This window comes from Malaclemys terrapin, chromosome 19, assembly GCF_027887155.1.
Source record: "Malaclemys terrapin pileata isolate rMalTer1 chromosome 19, rMalTer1.hap1, whole genome shotgun sequence".
Taxonomy (NCBI): domain Eukaryota; kingdom Metazoa; phylum Chordata; order Testudines; family Emydidae; genus Malaclemys; species Malaclemys terrapin.
The window spans coordinates 2,676,470-2,696,041 of NC_071523.1; positions in this window are offsets into that span (position 1 = coordinate 2,676,470).

The following is a 19,572-nucleotide window of genomic DNA, read 5'->3' on the forward strand; positions in this document are numbered from 1 at the left end:
TTAGGTGCTGAGGGAAGGTGTACTCTGAAAATGTAGGTGCTGAAGAGTTGAGATGCCTGCAGTGTTTGGCAACAGCCGAGCGGAGGGTGTGGGATCACAGGGGAGCCGACGTAACTTTGGGGCTCTAGGCTATAGCCACTTGCTCTGGGGGTTTCTGCAGTAGAAGACAAGGAGTCTCCTGGACACTGCCCGATTCCTGCCCACTTCGCCTTCCCTCGCCTGGGCCTGGGAGGCCGGCTCCTGTGAAGAAGGGGAGGGCAGCGGGGAAGAGTGGCCAGGGGTTGTCCCCCCACAAGTACCCACTAGGGAAAAGTCACGGTAGGCTACTTTTGAGTAGCCCTGGCGATGGGAACCTTCCTCCATGGAGGCCTAGGGCCAGCCGCTGAGTCAAGATTCCCAACAGCATGGCTGCAATAGAGCCACCCTGCCAGGGGTATCAGAGCCAGCCTGCAGGCTGGCTGCATAGCTCTGGCCTCTGACCTGCAGATCTCTGATGCGGGGAGGACAGACCCACTGGCCAGCCTGAGGCAGAGGGGATCTTCTGGGGGTTTCCCTCCTCTAGGCCCTTTCACAGGGAAGATTTCTTTAGGAGAAGGCAACTGAACCCTACATAGATCCCTCAAGAGCTTTGTAGAACAAGAGCGCAGTTACCCTAGTGAAAATGTTAAAATTTCAGAGCAGTTGGATTAACTAGGGAATTTATCCCACTAGCAATTCCATGCACAGTCAGAGGGGCTTTGTAGTTCTACTGAGTATTTTGCAGCCATTTCCGTTTCCAAGTCACATTGTTCATCTAAATTATTCCAGCCTGATTCATGCTAATCTTGGGAACTAAGAAAACAAACAAAATATCTTCATTTCTTGTTTAACTTTCCAGGTCCAGGGATCACCTGAGCAGTGTAGCCTACTATAAAGAGTGCTTCCGGAGTCAGGTTCTTATCTACAATTACAGAAAGTAAATACTGGATCTTGTATGTAAACTGGGTTTCAGATCAAATGGTGATAGTCATTAGCATTGATGTAAGTATAGCTAGAACATGATTGGCTGGCAAAAATGCTTTTGGTGAAATGCACCGTGACGAAGAAGGCTTGCAGAAAGCTCCTGAAATACTTAAATCCCAATTCAACTCAGGATGTATGTGGTTGTTGGAAGGAATTGAACAAAAAATTTCCATCAAAACTTTTGTCCATTGGAAAATGCTTTGGCATGTTGGCCAGGAGTAAATTTCATCCCCTGAGAACAGATTAACTAGGGAAACATCAGCCGTTGTAGTTCAACAAAATCAGCCCAGGGTATTTAATACTATGCATTGTGCTGTCTTCCCAGATTTTGATCTATGCTTGCTGTGATGCTGCCCACAGAGCATGGTGCGGCCAAAAACAACAGCTACTGGGCCTAATCATAATCCTCTCTGTCCTGAACTTTAGTGTGACTTTGGTCTTCAGTATGTCCAGAATCCTGCTGCCAGCTAACTCACCCTTCAGACTTGACATCTTTGGGTTTTGTAGTTGAGTAGATCAATTTGAAGCCCCTCCCTCAGACTATTCAAAAGTTACATTTTTTTTCTCCTTTTTGCTTTACAGCCTCCTAAATCCACCCTGTCTCCGGCCCGCGTTCACACTGCTCTCCAGCTGTGAGTTCCATTGCTGGCTGTATGCCGTGCTGCTCCTCGCTGGAGACATACGAAGAGATTCCAAGGCCGGTAGGGGCCGTTGTCATCCTGTAGTCTGGCCTCTTGCACAGCATAGGCCAGAGAACGTCCCCAGGGATTTCTCATCATGGCCAGTAACTTGTGGTTAAACTAGAGTCTTTAGCAGACAGTGACCAATGTTCCCTCTCAACCTGTGTACCTGAGTGGACTCACTCCAATCTCTACTTTCAGAGTAACAGCCGTGTTAGTCTGTATCCGCAAAAAGAATCTCTACAGCACTCTCAGGTGCTAAGGGTACGTCTACAGCGCAAAAAACACCCGACGCGCCAAGTCGCAGGGCCTGGGACCTAAGTTCCCTGTAAGTTGCATGGCAGCAGCCTATTTAGCACCGCGCAGGCACTCAGGGAACCCCTCCCCTCCCCCGTCCCCAACCTAGCCCAGCCCCCGGGGGCCTGGACCTGCCGTGGCGAGGGTGCCCCTACCCTGGCCCGAACCCAGCCAGGGTGACCTGGCCCGAACCCAGCCGCAGCCGGGAGGGCCCAGCCCAGACCTGCCACGGTGCCCCAGCCCCGACCCAAACCCAACCCCGGCTGGACCTGCCAGGGCCGGGGAGGGGTGTCTATCCTGGCGCCCCAGCCTGGGAGGTGCCACAGCGGGGAGAGGCGCCTCTCCCCCCAGCCCAGGTGCTGCTGGGGGATTCCACTTTCCCTGCCGGAGCACCCTCCTGCACCCCAAACCCCTCATCCCTGGCCCCACCCCAGAGCCCGCACCTCCAGCCGGAGCCCCCTCAGCCCCCCCACCCCAACCCTCTACTCCAGCCCTGAGCCACTCATCCCCAGCCCCACCCCAGAGCCTGCACCCCCAGCCAGAGCCCCCCTCACCCCAACCCTCTGCCCCAGCCCTGAGCCCCTCATCCCCAGCCCCACCCCACAGCCTGCACCCCCAGCCGGAGCCCTCAAACCCCTGCACCCCAACCCTCTGCCCCAGCCCTGAGCCCCTCATCCCCAGTCCCACCCCAGAGCCTGCACCCCCAGCCAGAGCCCCCCTCACCCCAACCCTCTGCCCCAGCCCTGAGCCCCTCATCCCCAGCCCCACCCCAGAGCCTGCACCCCCAGCTGGAGCCCTCACACCCCTGCACCCCAACCCTCTGCTCCAGCCCTGAGCCCCCTCCCACACTCCGAACCCCTTGGCCCCACCCCCACCACATGCATTTTGTTATGTTCACCGATAAGAAGGGCCTGTGTCACATCACCTCCATAGTGGTGCACAGAACAAAATTCATTCATGGGTGGGAGAAATGAGAGGGAGCCCTGCCTCGGGCCTGGGTCAGTTGTCTCCGGCTGGGGGTAACAAATAGCAGTGTGGATGTTCCTGCTCCGGCTGGAGCTGGGCTTTCTAACTGAGGGTCTGGGAGCTCGAGCTCCCGCTGGAGCAGGAACGACTACACCCGGCCTGACCCCCATGGGCCCGAGTCATTTGACCTGGGCGCTGAGACTCAGCACGGTGGGTTTCTTTGCAGTGGACACAGCACCCTAGGTCAACTAATGGTGTTGTCATGGCAAAGACTGATCAGGTCATTTTGTCTCTCTCCCCCTTCCCCCCCCCCACCCCCGTGCCCTAGTCAGAGCAGAATTGCACCCAGCAGGGTTTTCTCCCATGGGCTGGCCAGTGTGTTTTGAAGGTAAACAGCAAATCAAACGCCTGGATTCCCAAGAGCAGACAAGGTGAGAAAGAGCAAAGCAGCCAGAGGGCAAAGGCTCGAAGCTCCATGTGTCAAAGCCACCACCTTCCCCGTTGCCCTGCTAACAGCACTGTCCTCACCCCAGCGGCGAGCAGCTCTGGCTGCTATTAGAGGGGTACAGGGCAAGCAGGACAAATGCTGCAGTAAATAACCCAGCAGAGGCCAGGCCTAGTCTCCTGCACTCTTGGTGTTTCACAGCTATTCTCCCCTAGGAAAGCGTAGGTTGTTTTCCCCATGATTCACATGAACTGCTATGTGCATGCCTGGGGGAGTTCTTCACACACAAAGAGCTGGAGGAGGGGAAGGCAAGATACAGGAATACAAAGGATCCAGGTCAGAGCTGCCTTCTTTGTTCTCCAAACCTTCCCTATACTTGTTCCATCTCCTGGAGCTCCCTGTTCCCTTCATGCCTAGGGTTACCATACGTCCGGTTTTTCCCGGACATGTCCGGCTTTTCGGCAATCAAACCCCCGTCCGGGGGGAATTGCCAAAAAGCCGAACATGTCCGGGAAAATGCCGGCCAGGCACTTCCCCTCCCACGGCGGCTCTGCTCCTCCCCTGACTCTTCGGCTCTGTTTAAGAGCCGGGCTGCCCGAGCGCTACCGCCTTCAGGCAGCCCCCATGCCTCCGGACCCTGCGCCGCTGGAGCCCGGGAGGGGAAGTGCCCGGCTGGGGGCGCAGGGTCCGGAGGCATAGGGGCTGCCCAAAGCCCGAGCGCTACCGGCTTCACAGTTTGCCGGGCAGCCTCCAGACCCTGCACCCCCGGCTGGGCGCTTCCCCTCCCGGGCTCCAGCTGCGCTGGGGAAGCGCCGGCCGGGGGTGCAGGGTCTGGGGGCTGCCCGGCAAACCGTGAAGCCGGTAGCGCTCGGGCAGCCCTTTCCGCGTGGCTGGGAGTGGGAGGGAGGAGGGGCGGAGTTAGGGCAGGGAAGGGGCGGAGTTGGGGCGGGGTTGGGGTGGGAAATGGGCGGGGCCAGGACCCCGTGGAGGGTCCTCTTTTTTTATTTGTTAAGTATGGTAACCCTATTCATGCCTCTCCACCGCGTCTGCTCGGCTAGCTCAGTCCGTCCACAATCTTCCCACAAGAGTCTTCTCTTCCGCAGCGCTCACTGTCTGGAACTCGGTATTTCTCGCTTCCTGGCTGGCTGGCTCAGGAGGGGTGGTTAGGAACACTAATTTCCACAGAACGCTGCCTCCTGCCAGCAGGCCTCAGTCTGCCATGGAGGAACCGTCTCCATGGGTAAGAAGGAAGTCCAGATGCCCTGGCCCATCCGTTCCTCAGCCTCCCTGTTGAGACTGCAACATTCAAGGTGATTGGGAGATAAACTGATTCCATCAAGGTCTTTTTGTTCTGTGTGTACAGCACCTAGCACAATGGGCTCCTGGGCACAACTGCAATAGAAATAATTAATAACAACACCCAATCACCCAGCAGATGCTAACAAGGACTGATCACTACTAGCACCCTCCAAAGCTGAATTGCACTGGTGAAAAGCATCTGTCACCATCACTGCCCTCCTGAACTATGCAGTCCAATAGCTCTCAATTCTCACAAAGATCCTCGTTACAAGAATCATAGAACTGTCTGGCTGGAAGGGACCTTGAGAGGTCCTCTAGTCCGACCCCCTGCACTGAGGCTGGACCAAGTGATCCTAGCGCATCCCTGCCAGGTGTTTGTCCAACCTGTTCTTAAAAACCTCCAGTGACGGGGATTCCACAACCCCCCTTGGAAGCCTGTTTCAGCATTTAACTACCATTATACTGAGAAAGTTTTTCCTAATATCTAACCTGAATCTGTCTTGCGGATTCACCCAGTCAATTTACCCAGATTACAAAAATCTGTAAACTCCCCAGTATTCTCTGTAATCTGTAACTGTAATCTGTGTGTGGTGGCACCTTAAAGACTAACAGATTTATTTGGGCATAAGCTTTCGTGGGTAAAAACCTCACTTCTTCAGATGCATCTGAAGAAGTGAGGTTTTTACTATGCCCAAATAAATCTGTTAGTCTTTAAGGTGCCACCAGACTCCTTGTTGTTTTTGTAGATACAGACTAACACGGCTACCCCCTGATACTTGTAATCTGTGTGTTTGTGTTCCTCCTGCTTTGCAATCTGTAATGCTAACTGTCAACTTCTGACTACGGGTTGATTATTGTCTCCTGCTAGGAGTTCTGCCATGTTCCCTGTACAATAAGAAAGAGACTCAGAATTAAAAAAAAATAGAACTTTATTGTGCGCAAAGAAACAGTCAACAACATTAAAGTGCCAAAAAAAAAAAAGTGAAAACAGTCTAGCCACAGCATCATGGGGGAGCCATACTTTACTCTAAAACCCCTGTCCAGAATGGAATGAAACGCAGGTGCCATCTGAGTCTGGTTTTCACAGGCCGTGTGTGTAGCTGCAGTTTGCCCTGTTTTACCCTGGTGTGGAGTGGTAGGGGTACGGGGTACACCGTGCTGTCATCCATTGCGTTTGGGGTGCAAAGCACCGACCATGGAGTTCCAAGGATTGGAAAGGCTGCAGAGGAGGGGGTTTGTGGACATGTAGGCCAGCGATGGTCTGCAACAATTGTGTTTTGTTGCCTGATTAAACCCAGGATGTCTTGGTGCAATCCCCAGTGCGCCTCTTGGTCCTTGTCCCTCTCTTGCAGCAGCTGATTCCCACCATTCTCAGTCTGTCTCTGTGGGCTCCGGCATATGGCCCCCCGAGCCCTGTGTTCACAGTCTGAGGCCAGAGAGAATCAGAGGAGCTTGTCGAACATATCATATCCCTCCCTAGCCCTCGTCTTTCCTCTCCTGGCCAGGGTCAGACATTCACAGGGACGACCTCACAAGGCCCCCGCAGTAGAGGCAACTGACTGAAACAGACAGATACACCATTAGCTTTATCATTACAACCGCAAGGGGAAAAGTCCCAAACCTCCCTTACACGAGTCCCATAAATAACATTAGTAAGAAATGCTTAGTGAGCCTTTAGCTTTGGAGTGCCTCCTATGGCACCGCTCTGCGGCACTAACCATGGTACCTGGGAGCTTTAGTGAATAGTGGCACCATTTTCACAGGCAGTGGTGATCTTGGCTGATATTTCACTCCTAAGAGTGATGCAGGCAGAGAACACAGCTGCCGGTGGTATTCTGAGGCCGCCCTGGCCCTTGTGCTGCTAGCCTGTTTACTGCAATGGTGCCAGCCGAACTCATCGCAGAGCGGGGTGGGAAGAAAGAAGGCTGCCTCCCTAGAAATCTTCAGGAGAGGATTGCAGAGTATCTCCATGGATGTGTCATGATCTCTCAAGAGGGCAAAAGGGGCATCCCAACTCCGATAACCAGAGTATTCCACATGGTTCTCACCGCCTCGCCCACTGGTTCTCAACCTTTCCAAACTACTGTACCCCTCAGGAGTCTGATTTGTCTTGTGTACCCCAAGTTTCATCTCACTTAAAAACTATGTGCACTCCCTGCCCATGGTATAGTGCTTACAAAAGCTTTTTTCATTTTAAACTGGCAAGTCTGGCACTCTGAGAGCTTTCTTTGAAAAAATTCTACTGGCTGACCCACATGCACAGGGTGTTTTGCCTTCCAATGTTGTTGCAAATGCTTCATACTGTTATTTGATCGTTTCTCGGCAAAGGAAGCAAAGCTTGAGCTGGGATTGCTATTTGTAGAGGTGAATCCAAAAGCAATATATTCCTTGCAGAACTGACGACAGGCCTTTTTCAGTCATTTTCACTTTCTTACAATTTTCACTGTCACCACTACTGCTGCTTTCAGCTCCTTGTGTTAAATATCTAGCCAGTTTTACATCACAACCGCATATACCCCATGACAACTTCAACTTCCTTAACGTGCTTGCATACATCAGTAAATGATGTAAAATGCATGTCTAATACAGTGTGTATACGCACATTGTTACTGTATAATGTAGTACATAGAGCAATATAAACAAGTCATTGTCCGTATGAAATTTTAGTTCGTGCTGACTTTGCTAGTGCTTTTTACGTAGCCTGTTGTAAAACCAGGCAAATCTCTAGACGAGTTGATGGACCCCACAACAAACCAAAGAATTGAAAAACAAGTCGACTCTACCTCTGTTTCTCCTGCATCTCCCTCAGCACAGGACCCTGATCTGGTGTGGATGGTATAACTGGACTGCCAGATCATTTTTTTAATGTATTTTCTAACACTACGCCAGTAAAGTAATCAATTAAAAGTCAAACCTTTGTCCTGTAACATTGCAGACGGGATGGGCACCATTTTTAAATGCCCAAAAAGAGCAACGGGGGTGGGGGAGAGATGATGTTTCAAGCAACAAAAAGGGGAAAAAGTTCTATAAGCTGGAATAATTCCAATATGAATTTATCTGAACTCCCTTCCCCTTCCTCAGAGGGTTCATCCGCATTCACCTGTTGGGACTGGCCTGACTCCGGAGGAGTTTCAAACAGCTCCTGGCTCATGGCATGGTTTGAGTCCCCTGCTCTGTCTCCCCCACCCCTCTCTGGTCATGGCATGGGTTCCGGATGGGGTCCCTGCCAAGTCTGGCATGCAGCCCGTTGGGAAAGCGGCCGGTCTAGGGGGCAGCAGCAGATTTCTTATTTCCCTCCCTCCCCTTGTGGTTGTTTGTTTTCCTGCGGCACTGCTGCTGAGCCCTGTCACGCCCCTGTCGCAGCATCCGCAGGCGATCTGCTCGGAGATGTTCATGTTTCTCAGGCTGGTCCCTAGCTGGGCTAGCTCAGCTCTTCTCCCCACAGGCCAAGGGGAGCCAGGCAGGAGCATGGCTAGTAGCTCTCTGGGGGTGTGGAGCTGGCAGGGTGGGATGCCCACAACAAAGGCGAGTCACTAGGTGTGCTCACCAAGGAAAAGGTGTTTCAAAATTACCTGGGGGGGGTGGGGGGAGGGGAGGCGTGTTTTCAATGTCTGTGACCCCTACCTAGGCAGGGGAGTGACCAGAGTGGCCACTGCTGTGGGAACAGGGGCATTGTGGGATAGCTGCTGGAGGACTGTCAGGGTCGACACAGGTCATGCAATGGCTATGTTTGCACTGCGTCGACCTAGGTAGGTGGACCATGTCTCTGTCTCCTTTGAGGAGGTGGTTATTGCATCGCTGTAGCGAGGCGCTTACATCGCCAGGCATGTAGACACCTGCAAGTAGGGCAATACAAGTCGGGAAGACCAGGCCCAAGCCCTAACGTCTGTTCAGTGCTCTGGAGACGAAGTGTTATATGTGCTGTGACCTAGGATTTCCAGTAAGAACAATGGTCTGGTGGACACTTGGAGAGTTTCCAGTGAGAGCAGAGACTTTTTTCTTCTGCATTTTATAACACAGCAGTAACTGAAATAGTTGAGGAACCTCAGCACTAAAATTATTTAAGTTCAACTAGGTGGAAGGAGCCGACGGGGCCTGTCAGCCTGTTGAGCTGTCACTTGGCATGTTCCAGCTCTGTGAATTCACAGAAGTCTGAAGTCTCCTGGCTAAAAGGGAGGGAGCGATAGCTCAGTGGTTTGAGCATTGCCCTGCTAAACCTGGGGTTGTGAGTTCAATCCTTGAGAGGGCTGCTTAGGGATCTGGGGAAAAATCAGTACTTGGTCCTGCCTAGTGAAGGCAAGGGCCTGGACTTGATGACCTTTCAAGGTCCCTTCCAGTTCTAGGAGACAGGATATCTCCATAATTAAAAAATCTGTCTTAACAGATTCCAGTTTTTCACAGGCATAAAACACCACATTGTACTGTAAACAACATGGAGTCAGTGCCATGGGTTGTCCACGTCCAGGAAATCTGAATGCAGGGCTACATTCCCACACACAACTGTGCAATTCCCCCAGTGTGCCCTGGGACAGATGGCAGGAGTAGTGATTCCCAGGTGCTCCATGCCGTGGGGGTGGCAGTGTGTAGGAACAAATAGGGCAAGTGAAGGCCCAAAGAGAATCCTGCTCCAACGTTAACCACCATTGCTTGAGTGTCACAGGATCTGGGCTCTGGCACCCATTGCTTTCCGTTCCGACCCTGGTGAATATTTCCCATCGTGGGCACTGGTGGGAAGTGAAGACTGGAATGGTTAAACAGAGGAAATGCCACAGTCACCACCGGGGCAGGAGGTGATGATGTGAGAGACAGCGGGGAGGCCCTGGTGTTCTGTTTCTGCCACTGACCGGCTGGGTGACCTGGGGGATGGCACCTCCCCGCCTTCCACCCCCCTTTGTGTGTGTCAACTGTAAATTTTTTGGGGCAAGGACTGTGTCTGTGCAGTGCCAGCACAACGGAGCCCACACACAGTCATGGAGCAGAGAGGCCTTTCTTCTGTGCAATGCTAAACCAGAGACCCCTCCTCTCTCCAACCTGCTGGCAGGATCAGAGCTGTTTCCCAGTCTAAGCTGGCAATAAAGCTCTTTATCCCGACAGCCCTCTGTCTTGCACTGCTGTATAAAACATACAGGGTTTGCCTGAAATGGCTCTTACTCACATACGGCCCCTAAGCCCCCTCCCAGCCACACACACAACCTTCTGACATGCGTTTGGTGGTGTGCTCATCAGAGGCTAGCTGGCTTGGCTGGAGGTGGGTTAGAGTCCAGGTGCCACGTTCACTCAGGTGCATAGTCAGCCCACTTTGCAGTGAGAAGATAAAAACGGCCATACTGGGTCAGACCAATGGTCCAGCTAGCCTGGTATCCTGTCTCTGACAGTGGCCAGTGCCAGGTGCTTCAGAGGGAAAGAACAGAACAGAGCAATTATCGAGTGATCCATCCCCTGTTACCCCTTCCCAGCTTCTGGCAATCAGAGGCTAGGGACACCTAGAGCACGGGGCTGCATCCCCGCCCATCCTGGCTAATAGCCATTGATGGACCTGTCCGCCACAAACTTATCTAGATGTTTTTGAACCCCATTATAGTTTTGGTCTTCACAACATGCCCCAGCAATGAGTTCCATGGGTTAACTGTGTGTGTGTGAAGAAATACTTCTTTCTGTTTGTTTTAAGCCTGTTGTCTCTGGATGTCATTGGGTGATGCCCTGGTTCTTGTGTTATGTGAAGGGGTAAATAACACTTCTTTATTCGCTTTCTCTATACCAGTCATAATTTCATAGATCTCTATAATATTCATAGATTCATAGATGATAGGACTGGAAGGAACCTCGAGAGGTCATCGAGTCCAGTCCCCTGCCCTCATGGCAGGACCAAATACTGTCTAGACCATCCCTGATAGACATTTCTCTAACCTACTCTTAAATATCTCCAGAGATGGAGATTCCACAACCTCCCTAGGCAATTTATTCCAGTGTTTAACCACCCTGACAGTTAGGATCTTTTTCCTAATGTCCAACCTAAACCTCCCTTGCTGCAGTTTAAGCCCATTGCTTCTTGTTCTATCTTTAGAGGCTAAGGTGAACAAGTTTTCTCCCTCTTCCTTATGCCACCCTTTTAGATACCTGAAAACTGCTATCATGTCCCCTCTCAGTCTTCTCTTTTCCAAATTAAACAAACCCAATTCTTTCAGCCTTCCTTCATAGGTCATGTTTTCACTGGGGCTCTAACTGGGGGTATGGACTCTGGGGTGGGGTCAGAAATGAGGGGTTCAGGGTGCAGGAAGGGGCTCCGGGCTGGAACAGGGAGTTGGAGGGGGTGAGGGTTCCGGTTGGGGGTGCGGGCTCTGGGGTGGGGCTGGGGACAAGGGGTTTGGGGTGCAGGAGGGGGCTCCAGGCTGTGGGGTGGGGCCGAGGGATTTTGAGTGCGGGAAGGGGTTTCAGATGCTGATCTGCAAGCCCCCCGGGCATTCATTTAAAGAGCAGACACATCCCAGAAGGGCCCCGAATATCCATGATACATGGCAGCCTAACTCATTCATTCCCGGGGAATTATATTACCACAGCGATAGGTCTTGCACATCAGGAGCCCTGGGAAGACCCATCCCTTCTCTTCAGTCATGTCACTGTACAACTCCCAATAAACTGATGCAGCCTCTCAAATTAGAGGTGATCGCAATTAGAGAGCAAATTAAGGTCAGACAAACAATTACATAACTCAGGGACCTGGAGGACTTGATGCTAATGGACAAAACTCACAGCACTAAGAAGCCAGTGGAGAAGTCCAGGAATCCATTGAACCAGACTGGCTGAGTGGGGACTATTGTCACCAAGTACAAGGGGCCTTTGTCTGCATGGAAAGTACAAACCAAACGGCAGCTGGGAGGGTGCAGAAATGGTTGTGGAGGGCCATGTCCTGAGCCCAAGCTCCTCCCACCCCATGGGGGATGGAGTCATTTGCGTCATGACACTCTGCTTACCAAAGCTGAACTTGCAATAGATCCGGTGACGTCTCCTGGCCCTTGGAGACACGGCTGTTTGTCTTGCGCTGGGCACTGCCAGCGCTGCCTTTTCTTAACATCTGGCAATGTTGTTGTCTCTCTTGTCTTGGCCACTTCCAGCTCTCCCCTTTCCTAACTTGGGAGCAATTCCAGCTCTCTTGTCCTAGGCATTGCCACCTTTCTTGGGACACTGCAGAGTCTCCTGTCCTGCAGCTACCAGCTCCAATCTTCCATGGTATCTGGCTGTCTTCTCCTGCTCACAGGCATCCGGTCTCATTGGGGCATTGCTGGCTCTGCTTATCCAGGGCACTGCCATCTCTTCTCTCTCCTGGTGGCTGGGGTTAAAAGTCATGGCTCTAGACCAGGGGTAGGCAACCTGAGGCACGCAATCTGATTTTCAGAGGCACTCACACTGCCTTGGTCCTGACCACCGGTCCGGGGGGCTCTGCATTTTAATTTCATTTTAAATGAAGCTTCTTAAACATTTTAAAAACCTTATTTACTTTACATGCAACAATAGTTTAGTTATATATTATAGACGTATAGAAAGAGACCTTCTAAAAACGTTAAAATGTATCACTGGCACGGGAAGCCTTAAATCAGAGCGAATAAATGAAGACTCGGCACACTGCTTCTGAAAGGTTGCTGACCCCTGGACTAGAGCCATCGGCAAGCCACAAACATGCTCCAGCAGAGAGGATGGTCACAGGCCTTAGCTCTGCACAGGCTTCTGGCTGGCAAGCGAGGGCAGCCGTACTCGCTTAGCTAGCAGGAGAAACCCATCTCCAGGGGATGCTCGTCACATGTTGGCACCCATAGTGTGGAAGCTGTTTGCTGCCGATGGCAGTGTCTCTCTCTCGTGTGATGTAGCCACTCTCCTAGGCCCAGAGTTTGTCTGTGGGTTGGATTCATTTGGAAACGAGAGTGAATTTGTCTGAATCAGGCCACAACAGGCTCCATCAGCACTGGAATCAGCAGGGATTGGGAGAGATTTGTGGAAATGTTACTGGAGTCTGAATAGTGACTCTAGTTTCATCCTGTAGTAAAGAGGAGCCGTCCGGAGCAGATAAAATAAGAGTATACCCCGCACTCCCAAACTGAACGTTCCTCTAAGGATGGGTGGTCTTATGGTTAAGGCATCAGCCTTGGCCCACCCACTGTGTGACCCCGGGCAGCTCATCTTCATTGCTCTGTGCCTCAGTTTCCCCATCCGTAAAGTGAGGATCATGATACTGGCCTGTCTCACAGGGCTGAATTCACTGATAGTTGTAAAGTGCTTTGAGATCCTCCGATGGGAAGTGCTCGAGAAGGGCAAAGCATTAAAGAGAAGAAAGTCAGTGTGGTCGAGGCACGGGACTGGAACTCAGGAGATCTGGGTTCAATCTAAAATGATGGGTGAAAACATTTCAACCATGTCTCCTAACCCCTCCCAGGACTAAGGGCTTGACCCCCAGCTCACTGAAGTTGGGGGATACTTAGGTGGAGGAATGTATTGGTAATGGGACATTGAGCCATTCATCTCTTGGCTCAGCCCCGTGTATTCCATAACTCCTTGACTGTGGAATTAGCTGCAAAATCCAGCCTCACTGCAGAACTGGGCTCCAAGATCCAGGCTTTCCAGACCCTGTGGTAGCAGACAAACATACAGTGCTGTCTTCCAGGCTCTGCAGAGAGCCTCAAATGTTGGCTTTGAAAGGTGTGAATTGCCCTGTTCATCTCAGTGGTGTGTTAACTCTGAAACTTAATGATGTTTTAACGCTCAACACAATTATGTGTGTCACTATGTAAATCCACCTCAGAACTAATGGGCATTATTACTGAATATCTCGGCTGAGAATTTAAGGAGAGACCAATATGGAAGCTAAACTCCCCCTTTTGACTCTGAGAAGTCTATCCAGGCATAAGCGCCGATTCCGTGGGTGCTCTGGACCTCAAGCACCCCTGGAAAAAAATAGGGGGTGCTCAGCACTCACCAGCCACAGCTGTTTGGCAGGGCCGCTGATCAGCTGTTTGGTGGCTGGCAGGAGGCGCTCGGGGGAGGGCAGACAGCAGTGAGCGGAGGTGGGCAAGGAGGCCTTGGAAGAAGGGGCAGAGCGAGGGCAGGGCCTCTAGGGAGGGGGCAGAGTGGGGCAGGGCCTCAGGGCGGAGCGGGGGGTGCAGTACCCACCAGGCAAAATAAAAGTCAGCACTGTGTATTCAGGATGGAAACTGGCTGACTTGCCTAATTTTGCATGCTGCTGCCAAGCTGTACCTGTTGAGTGGATGAAAAGAGGATTTCAGTTTCCAGGGCTGCCAGCCTAGCACCTTTCACAAGCATTAAAACTCATTTAAGAAACCAGCAGTGATTCATGACCTTATCAGAATGCTGTCATGAAAAGTGTAGCCTTTCTAATCACTTCCTGCCTAGGAACTGCATTGTATTACAGACACGGCATGGATCACCGGACCTTGGGTCTACGCTGTCCGCCTGAAGTGCTAGGAGATGATTTTCATTGGGGATACTGGCATTTCATAATGGTTGAGTGTGTCTGGCAAGAAAAAAGCAGTCATTCTGAGTCTAAGGAACTCCGCTGATTACAACCTAATCCACTTCAGGTTACTTACAATAATAAGGGCATAATATATTGTAATGGGAAAACTGTGATGAAACTGCAAGCCATTGCAAAGTGATTCAAATTGCTCTAGAGATGCAGGGGGATATTTTTAAAAGCACCTCAGGGATCATGCGACTCGTGCTCCCTTAGCTGCTGCTGAAAATCTGCCCCACAGTCTCATTGAGAAAGGAGTTCAGATGCTAGAATGCAAAAGCAGCGTTGCCAACCCTCATGACTGTATCACGAGTCTCATGATATGCGATGTTCTTACAGCCCCAGCAGGTGTTGGGGCAGGTTTGGTTTGGTTTTTAATTTCCTGGGAATTATCAGGTTTTCTTTTAAAATTTTAAAAATGGGAGAAAATTGGTAAAGGCTACAAGCGAAGGGCAGCAGGTGAAGGGTGCTTGGTTCTCACAGGGGCCGGGGCCCATTGCTGCCAGGGATGGGGGAGGGGTGCCCGGTGCTCACAGTGGTCAGGGATGGCTGGGAGGGGTGCCTGGTTCCACAGGGGCCGGGGATGGAAATAAGGTGCCCATTGCTGCCAGGGGCGGGGGAGGTGTTCCCGGTGCTCATGGTGGTCAGGGATGGCTGGAAGGCCCAGGACTCATGGAGAGGGGTGCCCCGTACCCAGGAGGGACAGGGGCACTTGCCATGTGGCAGTAGAGGAAGGCGTCAGCTCCCTGCACTGGTCGGGCAGTCTCAGCTGCCAGAACCTGACTCTCTGCCCTTCTCGCTCCCCACCCCTCACGAAGGAAGCGGACGGGTCAGGGCCTGAGGGGTGCGGATGTACAGCCCCTCCCCCAGACAGACAGAGCCTCCTCCTGACTGCAGCCATTCAACACAGCCCCATCCACTTCCCTTGCAAAAAATTCCTTTGTGACCCAGTGTGCCTGGGGCAGCCCTCACTGAAAATGCCCAGGGCAGGGCAGGCTGCAAAAAACAGAGCAGATTCTCCCCCAAACTGGGGGTTAACACTGAAGTTAGACTCACTAGCCAGTCACAAACTGTGCTCCCGATCTCCCACACTGGTTATCAAGAAATAAAAAATGAAAGCACACAGCCCCCTTTATTGCATTCCAGTTCTCTGGCTCCCGATGAGCGCATAGGTCCAGTGCAGTGAGAAGTTATTTCAAAACTCTGCTGACTATACAAAATGTTCTTCTGGCCCCAAAGGGCCAGACACGTTACCAGGTCAATATTAGTTTGGATCTTACCCGAACTATCATGCTGCCAGTCAATCCTTTAGTAACTAAAAATAAAGATTTATTATAGAAGAACGAACGAGAAGAGAGTTGTTAAATGGTAAAACAATCAGATACAGACATAAGACTACAAAGTCCATATATCAGGTTCTTAGCGGTGTTGCTGAGTTTGCTGGCTTGAAAGTCCTTCTTGAACACATCCACAGCTTAGATGGGTCTATCAGTCCTTTGTTCAGAGCTTCAGTTTGTAGAAAAGTTACTCCAGAGGTGAGAAGCAGGAATGAAGACAAAATGGAGATAATGCAGCTGCCTTTTATACCTTTTCCCATGAGGCTTGTACTTCCTTTGTCCTCAGGAGCACATGGCATGGAAAAACCTCGGAGTCCCCTGTCCATAGGCATGTCCCTACAAGTCTGCTGACTCCTAGACACCACAGTACAAATAAGCGATGGTCACGTTAACACCACCCTATTCTGAAAACCCACCGACCTCTATGCCTACCTTCATGCCTCCAGCTTCCACCCCGGACACACCACACGATCCATCGTCTACAGCCAAGCGCTGAGGTACAACCACATCTGGTGCAACCCCTCAGACAGAGACCAACACCTACATGATCTTCACCAAGCAGTCTCAAAACTACAATATCCGCACAAGGAAATAAGGAAACAAATCAACAGAGCCAGAGGTGTACCCAGAAGCCTCCTGCTACAAGACAAGCCCAAGAAAGAAACCAACAAAACTCCACTGGCCATCACCTACAATCCTCAGCTTAAACCTCTCCAACGCATCATCAGTGATCTGGTTCCACAGTCCAGTCATCCTGGACTATGATCCCTCACTTTCACAGACTTGGGAGGCAGGCCAGTCCTCGCCCACAGACAACCTGCCAACCTTAAGCATATTCTCACCAGCAACCACACCATAACAACTCTAACTCAGAAACCAATCCATGCAACAAACCTCGATGCCAACTCTGCCCACATATCTACACCAGCAACACCATCACAGGACCTAACCAGATCAGCTACAACATCACCGGCTCATTCACCTGCATGTCCACCAATGTTCTATATGCCATCATGTGCCAGCAATGCCCCTCTGCTATGTACATTGGCCAAACTGGACAGTCACTACGTAAAAGGATAAATGGGCACAAGTCAGATATCAGGAATGGCAATATACAAAACCTGTAGGAGAACACTTCAACTTCCTTGGCCACACAATAGCAGATGTAAAGGTAGCCATCCTGCAGCAGAAAAACTTCAGGACCAGACTCCAAAGAGAAACTGCTGAGCTCCAGTTCATTTGCAAATTTGACACCATCAGATCAGGATTAAACAAAGACTGTGAATGGCTATCCAACTACAGAAGCAGTTTCTCCTCCCTTGGTGTTCACACCTCAACTGCTAGAAGAGGACCTCACCCTCCCTGATTGAACTAACCTCGTTATCTCCAGACTGATTCTTGCCTGCATATTTATACCTGCCTCTGGAAATTTCCATTACATGCATCTGACGAAGTGGGTATTCACCCACGAAAGCTTATGTTCCAATACGTCTGTTAGTCTATAAGGTGCCACAGGACCCTCTGTGACTCATCAGGTGAGTCCCTGGCTTTTTCAATGGGTTCATTGGACAGATACTGTCCCTCGATGGGCCATCAAGTAGGCTTAGTGCTGATGCCATCCTGTCTGAGGGGGTCACCCAGAAACACAGCACAAGTTTGGAAATACAGATCTAGCCTAGTATCAGAGGGGTAGCCGAGTTCTCTAACTCACAATACAAATGTGAGACAAACATATAAACAAGATGATCGTACTTGGCAAATCATAACGTTTTCACTGACACCTTACATGGCATATCTCGTAAGATTTCTTGCAACTTTATAATATTGGTATTAATAATATTATATAAAGTGTCTCTTATTCCATACAGTGTCACATCCCTGGTCCCAAATAAGCAAAAATGTGGGTGAAAATGGGTCAAACCCCAAATACTGGCTCTTTCAAAAACCAGGACAGTCTCAGGGAAAAAATCAGTAAATACCAATAATGAGGGGCTTTAAAAGTAAGGGACAGCCAGGGTGTGCCAGGCTGGCTTGGATGTGCCAGGCTGCTGGGCATTGAGATTTGGCCCCAGGTGTACCTGGTATATGGGCAATAACTTAACTTCCTCTGTGTCCTGTCCTCCCAGGGGCAGGATTGTTTCCACTGAGAGAGGAGAGAAGCTGGAGCGGGAGAGGCTGAAAAGAAACAGCCCATAGAAAGTTATAGGAAGAATTGTACTGGCTGCCAGCCCATTTATCACCAGTCTCCCATCAGGTAATCCTGCTGCCCTGGGACTAGAGAGGGCCCTGCTGTAGTAAATGGCAGTGCGTTGGTAGGTGCTTTCGAAATATGTATAACATGAGTAATAACAGTTGGTAGTAATCCATAATTGACATTGAATTTGTAATAATATTTTTGTATCTGATGCACTGGGAGGCTGCGTCTTTCCCCAGCAGTGGGATGGGCAAATGGTCTCACAGTGCTTTTCAATAGCTAGCTTCTATGATCCTGTATGTCAGAGGCTGATCACTGACCTGGCTGTCAGTTAACACCATGATGGCTGTTTCAGCCACACCATCGGTGCAGGTGCAGCCTGCTGGTGAGTGGTTCTGTGTCCGAGCCCAGAGGATATGAATCTGCTACAGGCCCAGCTGGACAATTGTAGCTGAAGCTGGTGCAATCCTGGTGAGTTGGCCGAGATGGTAACCCGGGAGGCAAAGGGTTTCCAAAATGACTCCTGACTCTGGGGGCCTCCATTTTTGAGACACTTGAAAGGGGCTGATTTTATGAGGGCGGGTTCAGGGTTCTCAGCATTTTTGGAAAACCAAGTCCCTTGAAGGTATCTCAGATTGGCACCCAAAACGTGAGGCCCCCCCAATCCCCAGTCGCTTTGGAAGCTGTTGGTCCTGGGGTGCTGCTGCTCAGATTAAAATAACCTGACTTTGTAAAATGAAATAACGTGGGAGATTTTTGTGCCAAATTTTAAAATGCAAGAGCCCAGAGTTGCACCCCCAGAACCAAACACACGCAGGCCAACGCCAGCGACTATTGTTGTCAGTGGGAGACCAGAATTAGACCCACAGGAGTAAAATTCAGTCCTCCACACAGAGGGCCCATGCAAGCCTTGTGCACAACCTTGTGCAGCTTTATGCCTTGGGAGCCATTTCACCCATAGTGCAGTGGGGTGACGCAGTGGGGAACTGCCTCTGCAAAAGGGGTGATTGTGGGTGCTCACTCATTGGGCACCCAGTTGCTGAGTGACCTTGGGCACGTTGCTGAGCCCCAGTTTCCCCAACTGGAATATGTTACCCTGCTGGAAAACCCACAGATGAAAAGTGCTCTGTGGTCTGGGGATGATTTTTATTTATGACGAGATGTTAGGAGCCTATTGGAAAACCAGTACTTACAGCCCCAAGCCTCCGTCTCGGCCATGGACTGTCCACAACAGTGCAGGGCTAGTGCATTATTCCAAGGAGTATTTCACAGAAGGCTGCATTTTTCTAGCCCTTCGGGAATGATTAGTTGAAAGCCCCCCACTCCATTTTGGGCGCTCCCATGGGCGTTGCTTGGGAACAGGAGCAGCAGTGAAGTTGTTAGCTTGCTGGTAAATTACTGAGCGTGAGGCGCTCCCAGTGCTGTTTTCCAACGGCATCCAAAGATGCAAGGCCCCTGAAGTCTGCACTGGGCTAAGTTGGAGAGGAAAATACACTTCAATCAAATCCTCTCCCTTCTCTCTGAAGGCATGATGGTCTGAGAGCTAACCTCTAACGATCAGACCAGGTATCCATCCAGCCTGAGCCCTCAGCACACACTGTCCCATTTGATCCTCCACTGTCTGCAAGGCACACTGAACTGGGGATATTTCTGTCATAGCCAGTCACAGGAGAGCAACATCAAGGGAAGGTGAATACGCAAGCCCATTATGCTGTAGAACGTATTAGCCCCTTGCACTTCTACAGGTCTTTGCTTCAGAGGGCCTCGAAATGCTTTCTAAGCTGCAGTTAACGAAACCAACTATCTTCTGACTCTGCTCCGCAGAGAGGTGA